Here is a 24,565-nt window from a genome sequence, read left to right as displayed (position 1 = left end):
AGTGGGTGACAGAACAGAAGGTGAACACACAGAACTTATTAAAATTTAGCCTACTTGCTAAAATTAAAATATCACGCTGTGAATCAGCGCTAGCGGTGCGACACACATAAAATAAGATTCAACACAGCACGAGCGGATAGAGCCTGCCACTGCCACCGGCAAAAGACTCTTCTCCACCTGGAAGGCTGAATTTGAACTTACAAACAAGAAAGTCTTATAATTTCTTGTATGTACACTTTAGGAGAAATTCAACAATAATATATTGTTGGATTTATTAATACCATTCTGGGAAGTCTTTGAATGGCATTTCTAGTCCTCTCCTATCAATAGTTTTTAATCAATAACTTCCTACCATGTTAACCTATGTAACAAGGGATTTGCAATGGTAAAAATGACTTGGGCCATTTTTCCAGCACCAGGACTTACAAAAACATATTTTATAAGTATTTGTCTTATATCTACAGGAACCCCACCCCATGTGCAAGTAGGGGAGACTTTAGGGGTTCTGAATCTGTAGAAATATTGCAGATCCTCCCTCTACAGTGTTCCTAGCATCAAAGTCGAATTTGAGTAGCACTGTACCACAATATGGGGAGTGAAATGTGAAGTTTCATTTCACCCAGGCATATAAAAACTCATTTTATAAGGGTGTACCTTATAAATATCTGACCCCCCCACCCCAGGGATACCTAGAGGAGACCCTGGGGGTCCCTAATATGCCAAAACATTATAGGTTATCCATTTTAAGTGCCCCAAACACCAAAGTCGAGTTTGGGCACAATTTACTTTTTAAAAGCAGTCCTGGCACCCAGCGCTGCTTTTAAACTGACCTCAGGCTTCAGCAGTGCACACATGCAAGTGCAAAAAGAGCTGCTGGCCTCTAAACTGCCACACCCTAGGGTACTAGGGACTTCTAGGTAGTTTCAATCCCCGTGCCCCATTATATACTAGGGGCTTATAGGGTAGGTCATGCCAATCACAGGGGTACCCCACCATACCATTGTGTACCCTAGTGTATGTAGGTGCTTTAACTGTATTCTAATGTGTTTCTTTCAGTATAGCCCTGGGCCTGGTTAGGCAGAGCCCAGAGTCAGTCAGTCAGTTACCACCAGCATCAGTCAGCAAAAAGTTGGGGGGTGCCCAAGGCACAGGATGACTTTGCAACAATTCCTCAAAGGTATGTTTAGTGTTTAATTTAGAGGTCATCTGTGTAGATTAGTGTCAAGGTAAGTTCAGTGAATATGTTATAACTTGCAGAACCTGAAGAAAGTTTTGCATTAATTACCTTTGTGAAATATTTGCTCTTGATACAATTATCAAACCCTTTAGTTAAGAATCATAATAGATTCTTAGTAGAATAAGGGTTAATTCACATGGAAATCTACTAACTTTTTTAGAATCAAAAATAAAATGTATTTGCAGTGAGTAAGTTTTGCTTTTAGGATTCTTAAAATCTATATTTCAGTTTTTATGGTCATGCATCTACTTCACAGGCACTCTCAGACAAGTCTTGATTTGCTCCATGACACAGGTGCCAAAAACTTTTGTTTTATAGTCTAAAATAATATCGAAAAAATGTAATTCCTAGTTTGTACTGTAGAATGTTGGGTGTAAGTCCACTGGACTTACTAAAGAGAATCTACATTTTTTACAGTAGGATCCACTTCTAGAACTCATTAGCGAAGGTAGGTTGTTGAACTGGTAAATTTAGCAATGCAATTAAACCAATGCAGTGCAATTTTATTTCCATGGTGTGAGAAGTTGGCCTGGCATATGCTGGTCACTAGTTATAGTGGCCACCTTACACCAGTCCAATTCGACTCTTATGGTAGATAGGTTTAAGACAAACTTTTAAAGAAAGCTATCCTAGTGGTAGCTGTGGAGAGCAGCCTTCAGGCTAAGTCTCTGAGGAATGTAAAGCAGCTTGTTTTACCTTATAATCTCTTGAATTACCAAATGAAAAGGACACCACACAAGTATATATATCAAATATATATGTATTTATTCTTAGATACACTCTACTAAGCTCATTATGAGATTAGAACCCAGATACACATTCAAATGTCAACACTTCTCAATAAATTAAGCACAAATATGGCTGTAGCCCTAGGGGCGTACCAGACCATATACTAAGAAAATGGTTTAACAAACTTGACTTGCAAAATGAAAAGGCCTAGGGCCTTGGGAATCGCTGGGGCTTCACTTCTGCAGTGTTAGCAGGTAAGTAATCAGCCCACGGGAGACGCGTGCAGTGTCTACACACAGCCGCGGGTTTCCTATTGGTTTCAATGGCACAAGTCGTGGTTTGTAATTTAAAGTTTTAGGGCACTTCGGAGAAGTCAACAAGCAAGCCACTTACAGGGTAAGTATTTCGAGGGCCAACACACACTTGGGCACCGGAGTGCACGAGTTACCTCACCCACGGAAGCCGGGTGCATAGGTGTCTTTTGGTGTCGGGTCGCGATGCTGTTTTCAATGGAGATCACTGAAGACTTGCTGCTTGTGACGACTGGAGAGGTGTCCGCTGGAATCCGAAGATGGATTGGAGTTGAAGAGGACCTGAAAATTGAGGAGAGAGTTCGAAGTCACTTGCCAGTGACCGGTGGCCAGCAGGATGGATGACCACTGATGTCGCGTCGCTTCAGGTCATCGATGGTGATTTGTCTCTTCGCTCAAGAGGTCCAGGAGAGATCGACGATGACCAGCAGCTGGATTCGGAGGGTCCCACAACGTCTGCAGCTGATGACGGTGTCGTCAACCGGATTGCAGCCAACAAACCTTGGCAACTGCAAGTCTTGTGTGGAGTGAAGATTGACGGTGGTGCAGACCAGCAAGGTCTGATGGACTTACCCAGCAAGGGTAAGTGAGGGCAGGCCCAGAGCAACTAGGAGAACCCTTGAAGTTAATGAGAAAGTCTTCGGGTGAGTCACTAGCCAACGGGCAAGCAACCGCAAAGATGCCTTTGCAGGAAAAGTTCCACAGGAGTCCACGGTCACTCGGGACGGGGTAGGCCGCTGATTTTCGGTACCAGACCTGCTAGGGACTTGAACTACAGATAGTCCAAAGCACAAGTTCGTAGAACGTTGTTTAGGGTTTGCACTCGAAATCAGTGCACGGTTCCCTGGTATTGCTGTTCCTTGTCACTCGTGGGGTCCAGATGCCACAGCTTCGCTGGGGACTCAAAATGGCCGTCGAGAGGTCAGGAAATCTGCTTCAGGGGATGCAGGGACTTCGGACTCCGGCAGGAGCGGTGAAGTTTGCAACCGTTGATCAAAGTTACTGGTGCCTGCCAAGCAGGGGAGTCACTCCTTGACTCCAAGGGAGATTCTTCAGTCTTCCAGAGATAGTGGAACGTCGAAGGGCCAGGATTCTTCTTTGTAGAGCGTCGTCCAGGTGTAAACTGAATTGCATTGGCAATGCTTGGTATCTTATATTGGAGATAGGGGAGGGACTAGCTCTATGACCACTCCTCTAGGAGGGTCAGGGTAGTGGGTGGTTACACCCACTTCCCTTTGTCCAGTTTCGCGCCAGAGGAGGGGCAGGTAGCCCCTGAACCAGTTTGAGCTGGCATATGCACAGAGGAGCCTACTGCTCCCCCAGTGCAGGACTTCAAAGGCACTCTAAGAGTGCACCCACCCAGCTCCAATACACTAAATCCTGTCTGGGAGGTGGTGACACCTCCCTGTGACAGGATACCCTTTGTTGGGCTTCCTCCACTGCGAGTTTCGGTCAGCAGCAGGAGGGCAGCCCAGTGTCTGTGCTGGTGGCATCCATTTTGTGATGCCAGGGCTCTAGAAGATTTCTACCGTTTAGTACAGTGGGTACATGCCGTCCCCTCTAGAAGGGTGGGATCATACTCCCACACCAGTTACTGGTGTGGGGGTATGATTCCAAGTTGTTTGACACCAAACACGACATGTTTTGATGCAGTCATTTCAAAGTTAGCATTTACCGCGAGGTTATAATGCACTTAAGAGTATATGGTTTAACCGCATCCACAAACAGCAGCAGAGAATAGACTCTGCCAGCTGCAGAGGGGTCCTGCTCAGGCAGAAGCACCCCCTCACATAGTAAACCAAGCACCCTGCCCTCAGGATTGTTAGGGCCTGCAAGAGGGGTGACTGATAGGGTTATATGTGTGTGTATGGTGAGATATAGGAACCTATACCTCAGTGAGGAGTGCTAACACTACCTCACACAGGCTGCAGTAGCAGGCCTGTGGTGTCAGATTGTGAATGCTTCCCAGGGGTTGCATAATACATGCTGCAGCCCCTGGTAGGCCTGTGAAGTACAAATGCCCTAGGTACCTAAGGTACCATATACTAGGGGCTCATAAGGTACCACAGTATCCAATCACTAGTGCATCCAATATGCACACCAAGTTGTTTAGAGAGATCAGTGAGACTGGGGCCCTGATTAGCAGGGACCCAGCCAGACTATAGTCAGAAACCAGTGTATACATCAGAAAAAAAGTGGGGGCAACATAAGTGCAGATCCTACTCTCCTACACAACCCCCCCCCCCCCAAAAAAGCAGGGACATTAAACTAACCTTGACCAGTTGAGTCTTCATGTTCTAAGTGGAAATACCTCGAGAGTCCATCTGTATTGGCATGTTGGGTCCCAGGTCTATGTTCCACTGTATAGTCCATCCCCTGTAGGGAAATGGACCACCTGAGCAGTTTAGGATTTTCACCTTTCATCTGTTTGAGCCATAGGAGGGGCTTATGGTCAGTCTGAACTATGAAGTGAGTGCCAAACAAGTATGGCCTCAGCTTCTTCAGGGCCCACACCACAGCAAAGGCTTCCCTCTCAATAGCTGACCAACGTTTCTCTCTAGGGGTCAGCCTTCTGCTTATGAAAGCTACTGGCTGGTCTGGACCTTCATTATTAAGTTGAGACAGTACAGCTCCCACACCCAGCTCTGAAGCATCTGTTTGAACAATGAACTTCTTTTTGTAATCTGGACTCTGTAAGATGGGGGCAGTGCACATTGCCTGCTTGAGGTCATCAAATGCCTTTTGAGAGCTAGCTGTCCACTGAACCTTTTTTGGCATTTTCTTGGAGGTCAGATCATTTAAGGGGGTCACTATAGATCCATATCCCTTAACAAACCTCCTGTAATACCCAGTCAGGCCCAAGAAGGCTCTCACCTGTGTCTGGGTGGTTGGAGCTACCCAGTCCATTATGGTCTGGATCTTGCTCTGCAATGGTTGAACCTGGCCTCCACCTACAAGGGGGCCCAGGTACACAACCTGACTCTGCCCTATCTGGCACTTAGTGGCCTTGATAGTGAGGCCTGCTTTTTGCAGGGCCTCCAGTACATTCCTGAGGTGGACCAGGTGATCCTGCCAGGTGGAACTAAAGACAGCAATATCATCAAGATAAGCTGAGCAATAGGTTTCCATACCAGTCAGAACTTTATTCACCAACCTCTGAAATGTGGCAGGTGCATTCTTCAAACTAAAAGGGCATTACCACAAAGTGATAGTGCCCACCAGGGGTCGAAAATGCTGTTTTAGCCTTGGCATCATCAGCTAACTTTATTTGCCTATAGCCTGCTGTAATGTCAAATGTACTGAGATACTTGGCTGAGGCCAAAGTGTCTATTTGTTCATCTGCCCTTGGTATTGGGTAGGCATCAGTCCTGGTGACTGCATTGAGGCCCCTGTAGTCAACACAAAACCTCATCTCCTTCTTACCACCCTGGGTGTGAGGTTTTGGGACAAGGACTACTGGGCTAGCCCAAGGGCTATCTGAGGGCTCAATAACACCTAGCTCCAACATTTTCTGGACTTCAGTCCTGATACAGTCCCTGACGTGGTCAGGTTGCCTGTAGATTTTACTCTTTACAGGCAGACTGTCTCCAGTGTCCACCTCATGGGTGCACCATGAAGTCTGACTTGGGGTCAGGCTAAACATATGTCTAAACTGATGTAGCACTTGTCTACATTCAGTTTGTTGATGTTCAGTGAGGCTGCTTGCCAAAGCAACACCATCAACTGACCCATCATCAGGGTTCTGTGAGAGCAGGTCAGGGAGAGGGTCACTCTCCTCCTCCTGGTCCTCATCAGTTCCCATGAGCAAGCTCATGTCAGCCCTGTCCACATATGCCTTAAGTCTGTTGACATGGAGCACCCTAAGGGGGCTCCTGGGAATGCCAAGATCTACCAAGTAGGTGACCTCTCCCTTCTTTTCAACAATTGTATGGGGGCCACTCCATTTGTCCTGGAGAGCTGCTGGGACCACAGGCTCCAAACACCCACACTATTCTGGCTTGGCTGGTAAACAGTCAGGACAGCCTTTTGGTCATGCCAAGCTTTTTGGAGTTCTTGGCTTGCCTCAAGGTTTTTAGTGGCCTTCTTCATATACTCTGCCATCCTGGAGCGGAGACCAAGTACATAGTCCACTACAGTAACTCCCATCCCTCCTTCACCAGACATAATGGTCCTCTAACAGGGTGCCCAAACAGAAGTTCAAAAGGGCTGTAGCCAACCCCCTTCTGAGGAACCTCCCTATATGCAAACAGAAGGCAGGGAAGTAAAAGGTCCCATTTTCGCCTAAGCTTCTCTGGGAGTCCTTTAATCATCCCCTTTAGGGTTTTGTTGAATCTCTCAACTGTGATAGGGAGTAGTAAATTTGTAGTTTACACCACACTCCTTCCACATTGCAGTTAGATATCCTGACATAAAGTTAGAACCTCTGTCAGAGATGACCTCCTTAGGGAAACCCACTCTGGAGAAGACTCCAATGAGGGCTCTTGCTACCACAGAAGCTGTGGTAGTCCTTAGGGGTATAGCTTCTGGATACCTGGTGGCATGATCCACTACCACCAGTATAAATCTGTGCCCAGATGCTGTTGGTGGGTCAAGGGGACCAACAATGTCAATCCCTACCCTTTCAAAGGGAACCCCCACCACAGGTAGTGGTATCAGGGGGGCCTTTGTGGTGCCACCTGTCTTGCCACTGGCTTGACAAGTGACACAGGAGCGACAAAACTCCTTTGTGTCTTCAGACATGTGTGGCCAATGAAAATGTGGTACAAGCCTGTCCCAGGTCTTGTTTTGGCCTAAGTGTCCTGCCAATGGGATGTCATGAGCTAGGGTCAAGAGGAACCCCCTAAACTTCTGAGGAATTACCAACCTCCTGGTGGCCCCAGGGGTAGGATCTCCAGCCTCAGAATATAGGAGCCCCTCATCCCAATAAACCTTATGGGACCCACTAGCACTCTCAGCAGCCTCAGCAGCAGCCAGCTGTCTGAGGGGTTCAAGAGTGGGGCAGCACTGTTGCTCTTTGCTCAGATCTTCCCTGGAAGGTCCCCCTGCCCCCAAGAACTCAACCTGACCAGGCTCAAGTTCCTCTGGGGCAGTTCCTTCTTCAGGCTCTGCTTCTCCTCCATCAGGAGGGGAATCTGAGATCTGAGACAGAGGGGAAGGCCCAGCCTTAATCCTACTGCTCCTCCTCTTGGGTAGCACCTGCTCCATAGTCAGGATCCAGAGCTGGTTCAGCTTTATGCATTTTGGCTTGTGACCCGGTCACAGCAAATACCTCTGCAGGTATGCCCAACATCTCAGCATGAGTCCATAATTCTACTTCAGACCAGGCGGAAGTCTCCAGATTATTGCCCAACAAACATTCGACAGGGAGGTCTGCACTGACTACTACCTTTTTGAGGCCAGTTACCCCTCCCCAGGAGAAATTCACAACTGCCAGGCTACGGTTGGTCCTGGTGTTGCTTGCATTGGTTTCCTGGTACATTTCACCCAGGATGATCTGTGTAGGGTCCACTAGGTCCTCTGCCACCATGGTGACACTAGCACCTGTGTCCCTAAATGCCAAAGCCTGTTTGCCATTTATGATAGGCTGCTGTTTGTATTTGCCCAGATTACTGGGGCTCACTAGGAAGGACATATCAAGGTCTCCCTCACAAACTAGCAATGCCTGTGTTGGTACTCTGACTAGGCCAGAGTCCACATCAGAACCCAGGGTCAACCCTACTACACCCTTATTCTGAGTATTACCTCCATAAATGACTGTACTAGGGGGACCAGTTGCCTTAGGGGCTGGAGTGGTGGTGGTTTGGTCTTTGGACTTTGTACAGTTAGAAGTCCAGTGCCCTTTCTGTTTACAGAATTTGCACCAGGGCTTCTTTTGGCCTTTTCCCTTTGCAGATTGTGACTCCCCACCAGTTGCAGATTTTGGGGGCCCTTGTGAAGACTTCTGATCTTTAGATTTATCCCTACCTTTCTCTGAGCCTTTAGGATCTTGCTTCTTAGTGTCACCACCTTGGTTCTAGTTTTTCTGCCTCACCCTGGTTCTGACCCATTTGTCTGCCTTCTTTCCCAATTCTTCGGGAGAGGTCAGATCAGAGTCCACCAGGTACTGATGCAACAACTGGTTCTGGCAATTATTAAGGATCTGTTCTCTCATTATAAGATTATACAATCCCTTAAAGTCAGTTACTCTACTACCAACTAGCCAACCTTCTAGAGCCTTGGTTGCACAATCAACAAAGTCAGTCCAATCCTGAGTCTGTGCTTTCTGGGTGTCTCTGAACTTCAACCTGTACTGTTCAGTGGTTAAGCCAAACCCATCTATCAAAGCACTCTTAAGGACTTCATAATCATTAGCATCCTCTTCTCTAACAGTGAGGAGCTTGTCTCTCCCTTTATCTGAAAAGGAGAGCCACAAGATTGCTGCCCACTGTGTCTGGGGGACCTGTTGAACTTTACAGGCCCTCTCCATAGCAGTTATCCATTTGTGGATATCATCCCCACTCTGGTAGGGAGGAACAACCTTGGACAGGTTCCTATGGTCTGGAATATAATCTCTGCCTCTAGGGACACTGTTGCTGCCACCAGGGGTATCTAACCCCTCCTTCTTAGAAGCTCTTTGGAGCTCAAAGGCTTCCCTATCTAAGGCCAATTGCTTGGTTCTGAGGGCAAGCCTAGCTTCCTCATACTGGAGCATCTTGAACCTTCTTTCAGAGGAGGACTCCCTGGGATAGGTGGAGCTCCTCTGGTGAACAGATTCTCTTCCAGAGTGGTATAAATGGCCAGAGTCCCTTTCTCCCACTTTGTCATTTCTCTTAAGGAGAATTCCTCTGTTCTTTTCAGACCCTTCTGGGTCTGGCCCTTCAATCACAGACTCCAGGTCATCTTGATTTTCATCATCAGACCAGAGACTATGGTTGACCCACTCCCTGATGCAGACCCACTAGCTCCTAGAGCTTGTCTCAGGTCATCTGCTACTAACAGATCTATCAGGTGTTGTGATGAGGGACTTCTGCCCACCCTCAGTTGTCTGTCAAAGCATAAGGCCTTCAGTTCAGTGTAGGCTATATCTTTGTACTGAGATGGGGTGGACCCACTGGCTCCACCTTGGTGAGACATACTAGTGTTGTGCAGTGTTGTACTACCTACACTAGTTGAGGCCTACTGGACCTAGCTTGAGCTGTAGCAAGGGTGTGCTTATCCCTTCACAAACAGCTCTAAGTTCAGTAGAATGTATTGATACTAGCTTGACTTTATATGTACCTTGAGTACCTTTAGTGGTTTTCAGTTAGTAATTCAAATAGAGATTTTCTGGTAAAACAATGGCAAGCTGGAATCCCACACGCTGCCCACCAATGTGAGAAGTTGGCCTGGCATATGCTGGTCACTAGTTTTAGTGGCCACCTTGCACAGTCCAATTCGACTCTTATTGAAGATAGGTTTAAGACAACCTTTTAAAGAAAGCTATCCTAGTGGTAGCTGTGGAGAGCAGCCTTCAGGCTAAGTCTCTGAGGAATGTAAAGCAGCTTGTTTTACCTTATAATCTCTTGAATTACCAAATGAAAAGGACACCACACAGGTATATATATCAAATATATATGTATTTATTCTTAGATACACTCTACTAATCTCTTTATGAGATTAGAACCCAGATACACATTCAAATGTCAACACTTCTCAATAAATTAAGCACAAATATGGCTGTAGCCCTAGGGGCGTACCAGACCATATACTAAGAAAATGGTTTAACAAACTCGACTTGCAAAATGAAAAGGCCTAGGGCATCGCTGGGGCTTCACTTCTGCAGTGTTAGCAGGTAAGTAATCAGCCCACGGGAGACGCGTGCAGTGTCTAAACACAGCCGCGGGTTTCCTATTGGTTTCAATGGCACAAGTCGCGGTTTGTAATTTAAAGATTTAGGGCACTTCGGAGAAGTCAACAAGCAAGCCACTTACAGGGTAAGTATTTCGAGGGCCAACACACACTTGGGCACTGGAGTGCACGAGTTACCTCACCCACGGAAGCCGGGTGCATAGGTGTCTTTTGGTGTCGGGTCGCGATGCTGTTTTCAATGGAGATCACTGAAGACTTGCTGCTTGTGACGACTGGAGAGGTGTCCGCTGGAATCTGAAGATGGATTGGAGTTGAAGAGGACCTGAAAATTGAGGGGACAGAGTTCAAAGTCACTTGCCAGTGACCGGTGGCCAGCAGGATGGATGACCACTGATGTCGCGTCGCTTCAGGTCGTCGATGGTGATTTGTCTCTTTGCTCACGAGGTCCAGGAGAGATCGACGATGACCAGCAGCTGGATTCAGAGGGTCCCACAATGTCTGCAGCTGATGACGGTGTCAGCAACCGGATTGGAGCCAACAAACCTTGGCAACTGCAAGTCTTGTGTGGAGTGAAGATTGACAGTGGTGCAGACCAGCAAGGTCTGATGGACTTACCCAGCAAGGGTAAGTGAGGGCAGGCACGGAGCAACCAGGAGAGCCCTTGAAGTTGATGAGAAAGTATTCGGGTGAGTCACTAGCCAACGGGCAAGCAACCGCAAAGACGCCTTTGCAGGAAAAGTTCCACAGGAGCCCACGGTCACTCGGGATGGGGTAGGCCACTGATTTTCGGTCCAGGACCTGCTAGGGACTTGGACTACAGATGGTCCAAAGCACAAGTTCGTAGAACGTTGTTTAGGGTTTGCACTCCAAATCAGTGCACGGTTCCCTGGTATTGCTGTTCCTCATCACTCGTGGGGTCCAGATGCCACAGCTTCGCTGGGGACTCAAAATGGCCATCGAGAGGTCAGGAAGTCTGCTTCAGGGGATGCAGGGACTTCGGACTCCGGCGGGAGCGGTGAAGTTTGCAACCGTTGATCGAAGTTACTGGTGCCTGCCAAGCTGGGGAGTCACTCCTTGACTCCAAGGGAGATTCTTCAGTCTTCCAGAGATAGTGGAACGTCGAAGGGCCAGGATTCTTCTTTGTAGAGCATCGTCCAGGTGTAATCTGAATTGCATTGGCAATGCTTGGTATCTTATAGTGAAGATAGGGGAGGGACTAGCTCTATGACCACTCCTCTAGGAGGGTCAGGGTAGTGGGTGGTTACACCCACTTCCCTTTGTTCAGTTTCGCGCCAGAGCAGGGGCAGGTAGCCCCTGAACCGGTTTGAGCTAGCATATGCACAGAGGAGCCTACTGCTCCCCCAGTGCAGGACTTCAAAGCACTCTAAGAGTGCACCCGCCCAGCTCCAATACACTAAATCCTGTCTGGGGGGTGGTGACACCTCCCTGTGACAGGATACCCTTTGTTGGGCTTCCTCCACTGCGAGTTTCGGTCAGCAGCAGGAGGGCAGCCCAGTGTCTGTGCTGGTGGCATCCATTTTGTGATGGAATGCAAAAAGAGGGACTAAAGAGGCAGTTTTCCACTCACAACTGAGTGGGAGGTCCAGTAGGAACAGAGGCCCCTAGTACAATAATAACAAAAGGTGTTCCTATAGTTCCTCAGAAAAAGAGTGGTGTCAACATGAAGGCTGATGTGGGTTAGATGTACTGTGTAGACCTGGTTGGAAATCCATATGTCGGATTTGAATGCCCTCACACGCCCTTTCAGGTGTCATGCTTCATCATTTGGGCTGCTCCTCGTCGGGCCGGCGGTGCAATGCCCAACGGGCTCCCTCAAAAGGGGCACTTTAGCGGAGATCTTTAATCCGACTGCCGTATTGGTGAAGTGCGGGTGTGGTGCCTGATTAATGTATATATGAGGTAGTGTGGTTAAAAAGAGGTCAGGAGTGCCTGGTGAAAATGATTTTTATTCTGATGGCCTCCTACCTTGGATTAAAAGCGTGTGTACATAGCACTTATTCGAGTGTAATGTCTCTTATTAAAGTGGCATGTAATTGTCAGAAGTTGGTCAACATGTTTCTCGCCTAGAGTAACTATACTCGCGATTCTTCAGGACCTTATCAGAGAAAATATCTACATTTAGCAACCTATTCAGGTTAGGGTTGTAAAAAGTCTACGTATTATGTTCAGACTCAATACCTGTTGGTGTCAGGAGCTACCTGAAAAGAAGAAAAGGTATGGTCAAACATATATACACGTGCTTCTGATATAGCACAATTGGTATGAAAGCCTTCAATGTGACTCGCACTCTGTAACTTAAATAAAACGTGGTGCGGTGTCGCAACATCCATCAGAATTTATAAAACAACGGGGTGGTGGATCTCTCGGTGAGCTAAAGTGACTACTCACCGATGTGGAGCATCTATTAAAAGCAGCAGGCATCCATGCATTTTTGACTCACCCTAATCAGTCATTAGCCTGGCATCAACAGTACTCGGTGGACTGTGCATGAGTGTGAATTCCTCAAAGTTATAGGACTGTATTTGGACGAGAATTGCATCAATCATATGATCTGGTATGGTTGTTTTTAGGCAAACAAAGATTAAACACTAAAAAGTGGTCTGTAAAGCAAAAGTCTGGTATGAAAGAGACTTACATAAGTAATATTAAAATACATAAAACTGCCTCTGGTTCACAGTGTCTATAGAACGTTACACCTCAACTTGACTGTTAAAATGTGTGTTCTGGGACCGATAAGGACTGTGTGTAGCCTGTCGTAGGGTCAGTATCATGATATAAGGAAGGGTTACCCTTCGTTCTAACATGGCATAGTCACCACGAATCTGCTCTTAATAAAGTTTTTTTCATAAGAGTTGTTGTATATTCTTCGTTTTATTAATAACCCAAGTCAAAGTTACCTCTTCTAGCGTAATCAAGGGGTTGGGTCGAAGTACTGACATTGTGCGTTATCGCAATTACAAAATTAATCGTCAATGCTTTATTAGTCACTATATTCACAAGCTTCTTAGAATGTGACGGTTCTGGAAGAAACAACGTTTTCTTAACGACCCACGGAGGAGTCAGTGGATGGTTACGTCCACTTACATAGTCGAGGGAATAGGTCTGACTGTTACGGTATTACCTTGTGCAATCCCCAGTATTAATCGTAACTACTTGAAATATAATTGTCTCCTAACGCATCTTAGAGCTTTAGTAAGCGTCGTGGAAGACACGTATAGTAGAGGAAGTGTAAAGTATTGAAGTTGGTCTTGTACTTACATTACTTCTCCTCATGTAGCGTGAATCGACCTACCCTCACCACCGAGTACGGGAGGTGACGTGGTGGAGAGAAAGGTAGGACTTCTGCGTGGGGGCTAGTCACGTGACTCGCAAATTAGTCTCCTGGTTGCGTGTAGTACCAGAAAGGGGTTGCTTTTGGTCGCCATTTTAGAGTAGGGTTCGTAGTCACTGATGCCATGCCTTGGTGTAGGGAATGGTATCGAATGCGCGCCTTATTAGACTTACGGCGTGCTATATTCATATGGACCTTATCAAATGAGGTGTAATGAGAGGTTAATTATTTCTCGCTTGAAGTTAGGCCGACATCTAGGAAACGAATGTTCAATGTCTTAATACACTGGAGGCAATGGAATAAGTTGGAAATTAAAAGCCAGTATCGTTTGGGTGTAACGACGAAGACTAGACAATAGGTATTCATTTATTATTTAATATATATTGTATCAGGCCATTGTTGTTGTTTATACCAGAAGTCTGGCAGACATATTGGGGTGGGGTGTGCAAAGTAGTGGAGCACGGAGTGTCAAAGGATTTGGTCAATGGTTAGTCGCCTATACCATGTGGGTATAATGATGGAATCTCAACATCTAGATATACAATTAAAATACTTTTTGTACCATCGCCCTAGAATAGATGATCAGATCATCATAAATAGTGTGGAGAGAATATTTAATGCATATTGATTGGTTGCTCTGAAACCATACGTCTATTATAAGCCCATGTGGGCAATATTAAGTAATCTCCGTGCGATGGTCGAGTTAGACCTTGATTGCACCCCAGGGGATATCATCGTTAAGCCCATTGGTGTTGGTTGATAAGCGATGTATCCACCGCTGTTCTTTGGCAAACAGGCTCTGTTTAGTTATGTTAGGGTTAGCTTCTAAGATCAGCCATCTAACCGAGTCTGGTGAGATTTTGTGTTCAAGAAAGTGAGTGCTTATTTTGGTGTTGTTTTTCAAACAGCGGAAATTACTACGATGTTCCGTAATGCGTAGTTTAATAGGGCGAGTTGTCATCCCTATATAATAGAGGTGGCAGGGGCACATCAAAAGGTAAATGCAATTCGCAGTATTGCAGTTGGTATGTGCTCTCATTTCCCAAGTAAAGGTGTTGTTAAAGGTTATAGTCTTGTGTATGGATGTAAAGGCAGATGCACTGCATCCTCCACATGGGTAGTGTCCTTTAACCATTGGAAGGTGCCACAATGTTTGCTGTGAGTTTTTCGTTGTTTTGAGTTTAGGTCTAGTTTTGATGAGCATATCCCTGATATTTCTCGAACGTCTGTATGCGAATCGGGTGGATCGATATTCATAGAGCCTGTATTGAGTATGGATACATCATCGATCCTGCCATGACTATTTGAAATTGTAATCGGTTATTCTGTACGAAACTTATGTAAAAACACACTTGAGTTTATATGTTATGTTTGAATTTTTGACTCATCTTAAAAGGAACAAGAAACAAATGTCCTACTTTTTGTCTTGATTTTGAAAGTATCAAAACACATGAATGATACGTAATCCTTCATAATGTATATATAAAATGACATAAAGTATATCTAACAATTTTGTATCTACTAGTGATATATTTACGCATTCTGTCCGTTTTGTAGGTTTCTGTATTTTTAAACATTGTTCCTAAATTGTCTTGCAATCGAATGCTTCACTTCTGTATTCATCTAGTGTACTACAGTTCCTCCTAATTCGCAAGAACTGACCGAAGGGCAGGTTTTCCTTGAGAGCTTTGGGGTGGTGACTGTTGAAATAGAGTAAACTGTTACGATCAGTGGGTTTCCTGAACATGGTGGTGTTGAGATTACCCTGTGTGATTTGAATCGTCAAATCCAGGAACGCTATCTGTGAGGAGGATGCCGTAATGGTGAAATTGAGGTAGGGATTAAGATTATTGATCCATCCAAAGAAGTCACCATAGCTGTCCTGATCTCCTGTCCAGAAGATCAGGATATCGTCAATGAAACGTTTCCATAGAAGGATGTGTTTACGGTAAGGATTAGTTTCATTGAGGATATGGGTTCCCTCGAATGCTGCCATATAGAGGCAGGCCAGACTAGGAGCGAAGGTACTCCCCATGGAAGTACCCTGCGTCTGGTGGTAAAGTTGGCCCTTAAATTCAAAAGTTCTCAGTTAGTGCCAGAGTGGCGCACTCCATAATGAATGATGGTGGGGTAGATGACCCCTCGATGGATGCGTTCAGTATTTCCTTAATCAAATCAAAGGCTGAAGGCTTTCATTCCAATTGTTCTATATCAGAGTCACCTGTATATGTTTGACCATACCTTTTCTTCTTTTCAGGTAGCTCCTGACACCAACAGGTATTGAGTCTGAACATAATACGTAGACTTTTTACAACCCTAACCTGAATAGGTTGCTAAATGTAGATATTTTCTCTGATAAGGTCCTGAAGAATCGCGAGTATAGTTACTCTAGGCGAGAAACATGTTGACCAACTTCTGACAATTACATGCCACTTTAATAAGAGACATTACACTCGAATAAGTGCTATGTACACACGCTTTTAATCCAAAGTAGGAGGCCATCAGAATAAAAATCATTTTCACCAGGCACTCCTGACCTCTTTTTAACCACACTACCTCAATATCTACATTAATCAGGCCCCACACCCGCACTTCACCAATACGGCAGTCGGACTAAAGTGCCCCTTTTGAGGGAGCCCGTCGGGCATTGCACCGCCGGCCCGACGAGGAGAAGCCCAAATGATGAAGCATGACACCTGAAAGGGTGTGTGAGGGCATTCAAATCCGACATATGGATTTCCAACCAGGTCTACACAGTACATCTAACCCACATCAGCCTTCATGTTGACACCACTCATTTTCTGAGGAACTATAGGAACACCTTTTGTTATTATCCATTTTGTGATGCCAGGGCTCTAGAAGATTTCTACCGTTTAGTACAGTGGGTACATGTCGTCCCCTCTAGAAGGGTGGGATCATACTCCCACACCAGTTACTGGTGTGGGGGTATGATTCCAAGTTGTTTGACACCAAACACGACATGTTTTGATGCAGTCATTTCAAAGTTAGCATTTACCGCGAGGTTATAATGCACTTAAGAGTATATGGTTTAACCGCATCCACAAACAGCAGCAGAGAATAGACTCTGCCAGCTGCAGAGGGGTCCTGCTCAGGCAGAAGCACCCCCTCACATGGTAAACCAAGCACCCTGCCCTCAGGATTGTTAGGGCCTGCAAGAGAGGTGACTGATAGGTTTATATGTGTGTGTATGGTGAGATATAGGAACCTATACCTCAGTGAGGAGTGCTAACACTACCTCACACAGGCTGCAGTAGCAGGCCTGTGGTGTCAGATTGTGAATGCTTCCCAGGGGTGGCATAATACATGCTGCAGCCCCTGGTAGGCCTGTGAAGTACCAATGCCCTAGGTACCTAAGGTACCATATACTAGGGGCTCATAAGGTACCACAGTATCCAATCACTAGTGCATCTAATATGCACACCAAGTTGTTTAGAGAGATCAGTGAGACTGGGGCCCTGATTAGCAGGGACCCAGCAAGACTATAGTCAGAAACCAGTGTATACATCAGAAAAAAAAGTGGGGGCAACATAAGTGCAGATCCTACTCTCCTACACATGGCACCTAAATAAATTATCTATTCAGAATCTATTAAATCTGTTTCTTGCTGATAAAGTAACAATAATGGATTACACTATGCCACTCAGGGGACCAGGAATTAGTTAAAATATTTAAGTAGAGGCTTGTCAAAGGCTTTGGTGGATCCTGGCTCAGTTCAAGTTGGTAAAGAAGACTGATTCTTTTGAAAAAGATTCACTCAATATATCATACTGTAGGACACATATATACATTTGTGCAGCCGCGGCCGCTGCAGGTAAGAGCGGTGGGGCCCGGTGAGGGGGCCTTTCAAGACATGACCACAAGAGAAAATGTATTATTTATTCAATTTTCCCTTGTGGTCGTCTCTCGAAATCCCCCCTCACCTGGCCCCACCGCCCTCATCACTCTTCAGTGCAGTGGCCGCTGCTGCATTTGTGACTAGGAAGTCGGATATATGCCCAGAATGTCTGATGGCAAAAGACACACAATTGATGGACGGAATGCAGAACCAATCAAAACATTTACCCCGAGTCAAGAGATGTGGGTTAAATCCATCATTCTTTTGCTCACCATGCCACCCCAGTTTAGACCTGGCTATATGCAACTCAGTCTTGGCCCTGTGCCTCATGGGAACAGTCCAGCCCGAACTGCCAAGCCAGGTCCCCCCCGGAACAGAAACAAGCATCCTAGTACTGGGGTGAATGTATGACATTGTTCTGCATTCTGTCCATCAATTGTTCTTTTTGCCTAATGTCTGAAGGACAGAGGCCAACGTTTTCTACATATCTCCCAAATTAGTGACATTCTTGTTAAGGATAGAAATGCCAAGAAACCACTAGCTCAATGTGCGGCAGTTATCTACCACAGTCGACTGGGAGGACACAGGATGGGACGCGCTCCGCTTAGGTCAACGAGCACCCAATGCAAAAGTCCGCAACCGTGCTCCGGATGCTCATTCAAGCCTGCAGCAGTTGCCAGTCTAGTCTTCCACGGGCGGGTGCCGTCACGAGGACCGGCAAGAGAGAAGATTCAGCTGTGAAGTGTGTTGACGGCGTTCTAAGCCTCGCACTTCACCAGCGGACTTCATGAGTGCACAGGCACAATTTGTATTTGGTTAGAAGGTCAGAGTAGGGAATTCAAGTCTTAGTCTCAGCTTTAGAATAGGTTAGATTTCGTTTTGTGTTCGTCGAGTAGCCAGTTAGTTATTTCAAAAGGAGAGTAATAGTAAAAGGAAAAAAGAGAAGCCAAATACCTACCAAAATCTATTTACCAGTTGGTCTCGAGTTCTTCGGACTTCAGGAGGAGTTCTTTCACAGAAGAATCGCAAGTAGATAAAATAAAAGAAGGTGTAAAATGTCATTAGTCAATGATAAACAGAACTGTCATTCTATAATATAAATGTACATATTCCTAAAACAATTACAATACAACAGAAAAGTTACAGAAGAGGGCACAGCTCTTAGCTCCACAGGGTAAGAGATTGAAGGGTTAATTAAAAAGAGAATTGCAAAGGAGAGAAGCGATAGTCAGAAGTTAATAACTGTTGTGTTATTCTAATTACAGCTCCATTAAAAACACTAACACTGAAAATGAGACAGAAGGTGTAGCGAGTAGGAGCAGAGAAAACATGAGAAGCTAAGCAGTCTCTTATATGTCCCTGTTGGACTTGGCCCTTTTTGCAGGGTCATCCCTAAACTTTTTGCCTTCCTCCTGTATTTTTTCTGACCTGGTGTTGGCTGTTTTATGACTCTGGGCACCTTACCACTGCTGACCAGTGCTAAGGTGCATATGCTCTCCCTATGGTAAACTGTTGATGTTCATTGGATTCCATGTTTGGCTTATTTGGTTTACTATCAGTCCCTGGTAGAGTGCACCAGGGGTGCCAAGGGCTTGTATATCCAAATGCTGCTAGTGGGCTTGCAGCACTGGTTGTGCCACCCACAGAAGCAGCTTGGTAAAATGTGTCTAAGGTCTGCCATTGCAGAACCTGCATGCAGTCTGGTACTGTCATGCTGACTGGGCAAGTGTCCCCACTTGCCAGTCCCTAAACCTTCCCTTACCTTCATGTTAGTCACCCCTATGGTAGGCCCTAGGGCAGGGTGCATTGTAAGGATAAGGTAGGACATGCCCTGAAGTGTGTGGCATGTCCTAATAGTGAATTACAGCCATTTTCGTTTTTCACTATTGTAAGGCTACCTGCTCTCCATAGGCCAGAATGGGCTGCTAGATTATAACACTCTATAATCCTAGCAGGCTCAGGAAGCATGGTAGAAATTCATGTTTAGTATGCCTGAACTCAGAATAATAAAATACATCTTTTAGCAAAGGTTATTTTACTATCCTGGGTTTGCAAATGCTACTTTTAGAAAGTTAGCCTTTGCGTGCCTAACCATTTCAGTCCACCTCTGCTGGGAGGGGTTATCTTCTTTGTGTGTAGCTTGAGTGACAGGGCTGGGAAGTTCCAGGAGACAGGCTGGGGCTACCAGGTGGTGAATAGAGAGATTACACCAGGATGGGTGGGAGGAGTGCACCTTGACTCTGAATAGGGCAGTGCTCTGCCACCACAATGCTGGCTCCACCCCCTGGGGAGCGTCTGATGTCTCTGCCCTGCCTGCTGAAAGAAGAAGCCAGAGTCCCAACAAAAAAGTGCTCCTCACTGAAAAGAACTGGACTGGGATTATGCAAAGGCCCCCCTGGCCTGTAAAGACAAAAGAAACTTGGTATAAATGTAGGAGCCCTGCTCCTAAGAAATCAGATCCTGATTGAACCACGAAGAAACTCTGCCTGACTAGAAGGACCTGGAAGAAGCTGAAGGAGGAGTAACTTTCCCTGACCTGGGGGATTGGCCTGCAGTTGGTGCCTTGCTGAGAAAGGAGAGGAAAAGACTGAAAGAGACTTTGCACTTTGTTTTCAACAATCTCCAAGGGCTTGGAAGAGAGCTTGCCCCCTGAACTGAGTCCCAGGACCATTGGACTCATCTGCCTTCCAAAACGGAGTTGCCTGGACAATTCTTGATTGTTTCCCGCTGGATTTAGCCCCAGTACGACTCGTACCCCATCCGCCGCGAAGCCGTGTCTTTGCCGCCCGGAACCGTGCGTCTATGCTGATCCAAAAGCGTTAGTACGCGCCATATCCCTCCCGGCCGCATCGCACCTAACCTTCCCCGCCGATTCGAGTCGTACAGCCCTGGCTGCCGAACCCTGTACGCTGAAAACAAGCTTCGCTGCCCCCCGGAGGTACGGTCCGTACGCTGCTAACGTACTGCCCGTGCCGTACTCAGAGCCGAGACGCCGCATCACACCGATCCTCCCTGTACGCTGTACGGCGCAGAGAAGTGTCGCCGCCTATCCGCACCGAAGGTACGGCTCGAACGCCGAACGCCACAGACTCTGCAAGCTGATCCGGGCCATCCGCACGTATCCCTGAAGGTCCCGTACCAACGCCGCGTCCCGACGCCGCGACCCGACCAGTATCTGAATACGCTGCCGAACTACGACCCGGACCCATTAACTTGTCCCGCACTGTCCGTCGCGGACCCCCCGAACTTAAGGTACTTTGTTCTGTTCGCACCGCAGCGTGCATGTCATGGACCCCGGAGTCCGCACCGATTGTTTGACTCGTACTTTCCTTGTTTTTAATGCGGACGAGTCGCACACCCAGGTACGAACCGTACAAAGCCTGAAAAGAAGCAGAATTGAGTAAAAGAAGCCTATTTTTGCATTTTAAACCTTTTTACAAGAACATTGAACTTTAAAATAATACTGTGGTCATTTTAATCGTTATTCTGGTCTTGTGCTAAGCCTTAAAGAAACCTATTTTTGATATAACCTTAACTGGTGTCCATTTGTGGTGTGTCATTGTATTACTGTATGTGTTCACAAATGCTTAACCTATGACGCCCTGAGAATAGTCTTGACTGCTTGCGCCACACTACCTAAAGGGTGAGCAGGGGTTATTTGAAAGGGTGATCCCCTTACTCTGACTTAGAATTGAGAGTCCCTGCTTGTCGCAAGTGCATACCTGTGCCAACTAGAGATTCCCAATTTTAACATTGGTGGTCAGCGGTGAGGATTTGAATTTGTGATTCATGTACAGTGATTGAGTGAACGCCACGTAGTGAGTTCAGACCGATAACGCAGCCACACAGTATTGATTTTTGTTTTGCTGAAGAATCTCCACTTTAAGGAACCATGCCTAGCTCAGTCAATGGAGGCAGACCGGCCTCTATATTCTCTGGGGTTGATGACATCGATTGGGAGGAGAGGGCACTGCTGAGGTGCACAAGTAATGTTTTGAAAGGATACCTCTCCAAGTACAGAATTAACCAAACTAGATTGAAAAACAAGGAGCAGTACACAAAGGCGCTGAGGGCCTGGTACGAATCCAAGTTCCCAGAGAATGTGCTGGAGGCGATACCCCCAGAAGGTGCTTCTGAGCCCGGCAGAGGCCTGTCGCCAGAGGAGATGGCCGACAGGATTGCTGCAAGAGCACATGAAGTTGAGATGGCAAAACTTCGAATGGAAATGGAAAGTCAAAGGCTGGCCATGGAGCATGAGGTAAAAATGAGGGAGTTGGATCTCAAGGCCAAGAGTTTAGACCGCTCTCCCTCTGGTGGCAGCAATATTGAATTTTATAGTGCTGAGAGAGTAGTACGCACACCCAGAGATGTGGCACCTGACTTGAAGGAGGGGGTTAACATACACCAGGAGGTTCAAGGGCATGAGGTAGCTCCAGTAGTGCGCAGTATCCCTGAAGGGAATAGGGTAACTGGCGCAGGGGTTCATAGTCCTAGTGGAGGGAGGGACACTCTACTGACTCTAGCTGAGAGGTACAGGGAGAGGGGTTCCCCCAAAATTGAAGTCCTGGTGGGTGAGTGTGAAGACCGCCCAGAAGAGTGTGGGTTGTGTGACAGAGACAGTCAGATGCTGTCTAGCCAGTCTCAGGAGAGTGGTGTGGAGTACGTGGGCGAGGCACGGGATGGTAAGGTGAAGGATAGTTTGGTTAACCCTGCTAGGGGGCTGTGTGATCCAATTGTGGGAGAGCATATTGTAAGTCCCTGTTTTCCAGAGCTATGCCAACACCTGTGTGAGGGTGAGTTCTCTGACCGCAGAGGGCTCACATTGGAGGCAGACCTTTTGGTGGATTCCAGAGGGTCTGGAGGGGCATTGGGGAGTGACCCCATGGGGAGTGGCTCAGGTATCTTCCAACCCAGAGTGGTGGAAGTGGTGCAGAGTAGCCCAGCTAGGTCCCATGGTAGTGGGAGGGGTGTAGGGGCTCACGTCCTGTCTCAGTGGAGAAGGAGTGAGTGTGGGGCTGCGTGCCCCCAGGTGCCCGAAACCCAGTCTCAGAGCCTGGATGGTTCTTTAAGGGAACGCCTAGGCTGTCCTGATGGGCCGCCCGTTGAGGGGGATCCCCTAGTGTCTAGTGGACGGGGAGTGTCTGTAAGCAGGCCTCCCTCGGTTCTGGTGTCGGGCAGTACCACTCCAGTTGGGAGGGTGCAGAAGTCCAGAGTGAGGGGTGAGAGGGGGGAAAGAGTCCCCAGTGGAAGAAACAGTGGGTCAGGGGCCAGCCAGAAGGGCTGCGTCACCAGTGAATGACCATGGTGACACCACTTCTGTCCTGTGGGATCTTCAGGCACTGTCAGATGGACAGGGGTCGGGAGATCAGCGCCAGGCAGACTGTCACACGACACATGAGTTATGTGTCACCCTCAGGGGGAGCATGCGTGCTCCCCGGGAAGTCCTGGTGCGCCAGGCGAGCGTTCAACCGCATGGATTGGACCCAGGGTTGGGAAGCCAGGTTCAGGTGTTGTCTGACCTGGAGGGTGGGACCACTGTAATCAGTGTCCTGACCCATGTTGCTTCTAGGGGTACCACGCCAGTTGGGAGTAGGCAGTACTCTGGAAGGGGGTGCAGAGGGAGGGAGTCCTCGCCTCTGACCCCGGCTCAACTGAAGGGTTTAGACCCTAGGTTGGAGGGCCAGGTTCAGGGAGTCCCCCCTGACCTGGACGCCCAGTTGCAGGATAGAACCCCTGAACTGGTGGGCGAATTGCGCAGGACACCTGCCCCAGGTGCCCTGGCAATTCTGGAAGGGGGTACCACTCCAGATGGGAGGGTACAGAGCCCCAAGAGGGAGGACCGGGTGTGGGAGAGGCCACCCCAGTCTTTAGTCCAGCCGCCGGGTACAGTCCTGGGGCTGGTGGGTCAGTGCCATGATGTCATACCTGACCTGACAGGAGGGAGAATGGACAAAGGGTGCCTAGCACCTGGGGCTACTGCCCCCCGCTCCCTGGCGCCACAGAGGTTTGAGAGCCCTGAGAGGCATACGGCCTGGGTCTCATCCCCGACTACTGTCAGTGGCCACTGTATCATTTCGCTGTCTGTCTGTTGGGACACACCTGTGGGCCAGTTAAGGTTAGGGGTTGCACAGGTGGTCTCCACCGGTGAGGAGAAGGGTTCCCCATGGATTGGCTTGGTGGGCCCTGAGAGTATGGACAGAGGGAGTCCAATAGGTTCAGATTGGCGTAGAACGGGAGTCTGCCCCTGCAGTTGCGGGCCAGGTCCTTGTTCTATCGCCCCAAGCAGGGGAGACCATCACGGTGGTGATTGGTCTACTCTGCGTTTTGGCTGGAAGGGGGTTGTGTTGGACTTGGCCCTTTTTGCAGGGTCATCCCTAAACTTTTTGCCTTCCTCCTGTATTTTTTCTGACCTGGTGTTGGCTGTTTTATGACTCTGGGCACCTTACCACTGCTGACCAGTGCTAAGGTGCATATGCTCTCCCTATGGTAAAATGTTGATGTTCATCGGATTCCATGTTTGGCTTATTTGGTTTACTATCAGTCCCTGGTCGAGTGCACCAGGGGTGCCAAGGGCTTGTATATCCAAATGCTGCTAGTGGGCTTGCAGCACTGGTTGTGCCACCCACAGAAGCATCCTGGTAAAATGTGTCTAAGGTCTGCCATTGCAGAACCTGCATGCAGTCTGGTACTGTCATGCTGACTGGGCAAGTGTCCCCACTTGCCAGTCCCTAAACCTTCCCTTACCTTCATGTTAGTCACCCCTATGGTAGGCCCTAGGGCAGGGTGCATTGTAAGGATAAGGTAGGACAGGCCCTGAAGTGTGTGGCATGTCCTAATAGCGAATTACAGCCATTTTCGTTTTTCACTATTGTAAGGCTACCTGCTCTCCATAGGCCAGAATGGGCTGCTAGATTATAACACTTTATAATCCTAGCAGGCTCAGGAAGCATGGTAGAAATTCATGTTTAGTATGCCTGAACTCAGAATAATAACATACATCTTTTAGCAAAGGTTATTTTACTATCCTGGGTTTGCAAATGCTACTTTTAGAAAGTTAGCCTTTGCGTGCCTAACCATTTCAGTCCGCCTCTGCTGGGAGGGGTTATCTTCTTTGTGTGTAGCTTGAGTGACAGGGCTGGGAAGTTCCAGGAGACAGGCTGGGGCTACCAGGTGGTGAATAGAGAGATTACACCAGGATGGGTGGGAGGAGTGCACCTTGACTCTGAATAGGGCAGTGCTCTGCCACCACAATG

At 47.4% G+C, this 24,565-nt stretch overlaps 1 long non-coding RNA gene across 2 annotated transcripts in view; it reads right to left on the bottom strand.

The window, feature by feature from the left end:
* LOC146871585 (uncharacterized) overlaps positions 1–24,565 on the bottom strand; it is a 75,913-nt gene that overhangs the window by 30,128 nt on the left and 21,220 nt on the right. For both annotated transcript variants that reach the window (XR_014981024.1, XR_014981023.1), the window contains exon 3: positions 18,271–18,321. This is a non-coding gene — a long non-coding RNA (uncharacterized LOC146871585). The remainder of the gene's footprint in view (positions 1–18,270; positions 18,322–24,565) is intronic.

The sequence above is a fragment of the Triturus cristatus genome, chromosome 1_1, assembly GCF_964204655.1.
Source record: "Triturus cristatus chromosome 1_1, aTriCri1.1, whole genome shotgun sequence".
Lineage (NCBI taxonomy): Eukaryota > Metazoa > Chordata > Amphibia > Caudata > Salamandridae > Triturus > Triturus cristatus.
Note: the sequence above shows the minus strand (reverse complement) of the source record. Positions and strands in the feature narration are given on the sequence as shown.